The following is a 4,385-nucleotide window of genomic DNA, read 5'->3' on the forward strand; positions in this document are numbered from 1 at the left end:
CAAACGAGTGGGCGGTTTGAAGATAAAAAAAAAAAATAAAACAAAGTAAGAGGTGAAAAAAGAAACAAAACTTTTTATAAGAATGAGAAGGCAAAGAAAAATAGAAGGGAAAAAAAGAACACGTGTCGGCAACTATTGACTGAGCTCATTAACAGGTGGGAAGCAAAGGCCCACCACCCGTCGATTCTGGCAGCCCATTCCCGTCAGAGTGCCGATGATTTCCGACGGACCATACATATATTATATGTATAACAAAAAAAAAAACAAAAAAACACCTGAATACATATCTATACGTGTGTATACTATCTGCTCTATAGCTGTTTCAAATCTCTGTTCCTATATAGACTCTCTTTTTCATTCCCGGAGAAGGAAAAACATATCACACTTCATTACGCGCATCGCATCTCTTTCTTTTTATGCTGATGATCAAACTCCACACGCTTCCTTTCGGCATTGGCCCACCTTTGATTTATTCCAGAGCGAAGGGAAGCCAACCAAAAAGAAAGAAGATGCTGGCCGATGCAACGGACGGGGGGTAGGAGGGACTGTGCATCGAAGAGAACTGGATATAGTGAACGCTGTCCTGTGATGTAGTTTACGACAAAAAAAAAAAAAAAAGAATGAACATAGTCAAAAAGGCTATATAATTTTCTTTCTTTATTTTGAAAAAAAAAATGGAATTTTGGTTATTCATGTTTATAAAGGGGATATACTGGATCGACGTAGATACGGTGTTTCTAGGATTTGATTTTTCCGCGCCCATTTTCAAACATTTTAACAACTCGGCGTTCATCATTTCACGCCATTTTTGATTCATCAGGTGATTTAACGACTGGCATACCAACAAACGCCAAGATTCAAGAAAGAGCTAAAAAAGATCTTCCGATATGGATAACGCCATATTGCAGATGTTTTCGGCAATTTCCGTCTAGACGCCGAATGCTGTAAACTTATGAAAAAATAAAGAGATTCTCACCTGATGATATAGCCATTACTGATAGTATCCCGAAAACAACGAAAAACAACAAAGTTATGGCCAAGATTTGCTCTCACCTTATAAAACCTTTCATTTTCTTTTTCCCAACTAAACAAAAATGCCAATAAAACAAAACAACAGAATCTAGTGGATCTTAATGTAAAAAAGAAACCTACAGTACGTTATCCAGAAATGAAACAAAACATTACAATGTCACGGTGTCGTCATCATCGTCCGCAAAAGTCAAACTGTTGGCCGGCAGCTGCTGGTTTTGCATCCGCCCTACAGTTGCAACTGCTGTTTTTGCTCCCGTACATTTAAATCACTGCAGCCTAAGCTATTTTGATAAGATGTATTATTATTATGCACGAGCGATGCGGACATACATTTACAAAAAAGAATAGCGGAATAAGTTATAGACCTGTGGACGTGTCTCATTAACGGTCGCAGCTGCACGCCGGATCGGCGCGTCGCAGCGGGTTCCGGATGCCGACGTACAAGAAGGCAGTCCGCCTTTTTGGCTTGTGGTTGTAATGTCGTACATATTTATTTATACATACTATAAAGTCATAAGGTATTACATGTTGGCAGGTTGCCCCCGCATTGGCGACCCAACGGCCAAACAAGAGCCAGACTGAAAACGCAGCTCGGGAGCCCCCGTCTTATTATTTATTTATTTTTTTTGTAGTTGCTGCCAGTTGCGGGATGCGGGAAATGCAGCGGCGTTTTATGTGCGTCGGGCCGTTTGCGCGCTCACGCACGTTCGAACGGTGCGTTCAGCGGCGGCAGGCTGACAGCGATCTTATCAACACCCGGCACGGTGCACTTTATTACCAAACGCACCAAATGGTCGGCCCTTTTTTTTTTTTTAGCCTATATTCATACTAAGACTTATATAACACGTCGAGTGGCATGGATAAAGAAAGATTTTTTATGTTTGATAAGAAAATCTGGAAAAGATCTTTCGAATAATATATTTCTCTTATTGTACAATGTTGGCGCGGCGCGATGATGATTTCTCTTCTTTTTTTCTTTTCGCTTTCCAATTTTTGTTGGTTGCATTTTCTATTTTTTTTTTTTTTTATCTACAACTGGAAAATGAAAAAAAAAAAAAAAAAATAAGAAACAGGTTCTCGTGCTGACCGCGAGGCAATTCTTTTTCAATGTTTTTGGATCTTTTTTTTTATTTTGTTTTCAAAACGTTCAGGTGGATTGTGCAGAACGTGCCCGACTACTTCTGTTATTGTACTGGACTTTTCCCTTTGAAGATAAATGAAGGAACGAGCCCATCACACTTGAAGGAATTCATCGGGACGGAGATGGGTCGATCGACAGAACAATGCAACTGGACTCGATCTCCTGCTGGGAGACAAGTCGATAATGAAAGGCTATTTCATACTCCCCCCCCCCCCCCTCCTCCAAAAAAAATAAAAGAAAGAAAGAAAGCTGCGATGAGAGAAGCAATAATAACAAACCCCTTTGTCTAACTTCATCACGAACCGATGTCAATACATAACAAAATAAAAGGCGAAAATTTCGAACTCAATACCCCCTGATCTTGTAAAAGCCCAGCTTGTCGGCTGGCTGCTAATATTCTACATTGATTCTTATCAGGTTGGTGGATTTTCAAAATATCATTATCATCGTGCGATTGTATCCACCAACAACAGCTGCAGCAGCACAACTCGTGCCGTCTATGGACACGTCAGACCCCCAATTCCATCACACGTTTAACATTTTATCGTTCATCGGGAATCCATCGCGTCCGATAGCGATCGGGAAAAAGAGGAGAGCACTTAAAAAGGCGGCCTTCCATACACAACAGACACTTGTGGAGATTAGAACTCGATCAAAGACACGTGTCAATCTCGTGATGGCCTTTAGAAAAATGTCGATGGAATGTATTGATCATACAGACGTAAGGAATGCACCTACACACCTGGCCAGTTGTTTATACAAGTGCGGTTCCTTTTTACCGAGGAAGCCCGGCCATCAGTTTGGTTGACGTCGGACACGTGATATTGACTTACTCCTTCCGACGAGCCGACTTCAAAGAACGGGCCTCCTCCTAAATAAGAAGTCAATATTACAAGAAAATGAAAGAGAATTTGGGAGGACAGTTGTGCATGTGTGGCAGGTTATCAATTGATTTTCAATACGCTGCCTCGTCGTCTGAAGATGGTTCGACTTCTACTTGATTTACTCCTCGTTCTTGCAAAGGCCATCGAAGTCCTGAAAATAAAGGCCGTCATAGACAGAAGCGATTGAAACAAATGACTGCGAACATTTCAAAGCCCACTGAAAAAAAAGGCCAGCAAAAAGAGAATAAATGTGTGTCAGCTAAAAAAAACAAAACAAAAGGTAAGATCCTTCTGGGCACTTGTTTAATGGCTTTTCATTCTTTTCTATAGCTCTTTTCAAAAAGAAGGGCTTGTATGTATATATACACACACTGGCCCAGCAGCAAGCCTAAGGTATCAAAAGATGTGTGTAATACATTTAAAGGGGAGGCTGTTGGCACAAGGTAAATAGTTCAATTTCTCCGAACGTGAATAGGGCAAGAAAAAAAAAAGAAAAAAGAGAAGGAATTTAACTGGCTGTTTAATGACGTGTTAGAACAGCGGGACGTATAGTCGAAGCTAATGATTGTTGCTCCCTTTTGTCTTCCCTCTTTTTTTTTTGTTGTGTTGGTTAGTCTGCACGTATTCATCGCTGTATAGCGTTAGATGTTTTCCACCGTTTTTACAACTGGGTACGATTTTTTTTGTTCTTTTCATTTTCTTTAAAAAGAAGAAGAAAAAAAAAATGAAAAGACAGAGAGGGGATTGCTACCTGTTGCTTAGACAAAGTCGACGCTACGACGTATACATCTACGATGGCTAACAAGACAATAGCATTTGAAGAGTCATTACCGTTGATCACACGGCCTGTCACTAGGGCTAAAATAAATGAACCCAACGCCTTCTAATATTTCGAAGTTTTGGAAAAAATAAATAAATAGAAGACAAAAAATGTGAAAGAAAAGTAAATTAAAAGTAGAAAATAGTCTTGTCACACTGCCCTTCATTAATCAGCCACAAGCAGTTTCCTAAAATGACAATCATTTTTAACATGGAATCGATAGTACTTTCTACATTTTCATCCTACAGTTCCTTCTCGTTTATTCACAAAGTTGAAGGACAACAAGTTTTCCACGATACATACAAACAACGACGCAGATGCAGGTGCTGTTGGGGCTGCCATCCGACAAGTTGGACCGGAATGACAGCCGCTTTCCGGTTGGCGAGTTCTCACCTTCTTGCAATCACCATACGTGTACATCGCTAGTTATAGACAACAGGTACACCCTATTAATTCCCATACAAAGAGGCTCTAACACACACACACACACACACACACACACACACAC

This window comes from Daphnia carinata, chromosome 7 (genome assembly GCF_022539665.2).
Source record: "Daphnia carinata strain CSIRO-1 chromosome 7, CSIRO_AGI_Dcar_HiC_V3, whole genome shotgun sequence".
Taxonomy (NCBI): domain Eukaryota; kingdom Metazoa; phylum Arthropoda; class Branchiopoda; order Diplostraca; family Daphniidae; genus Daphnia; species Daphnia carinata.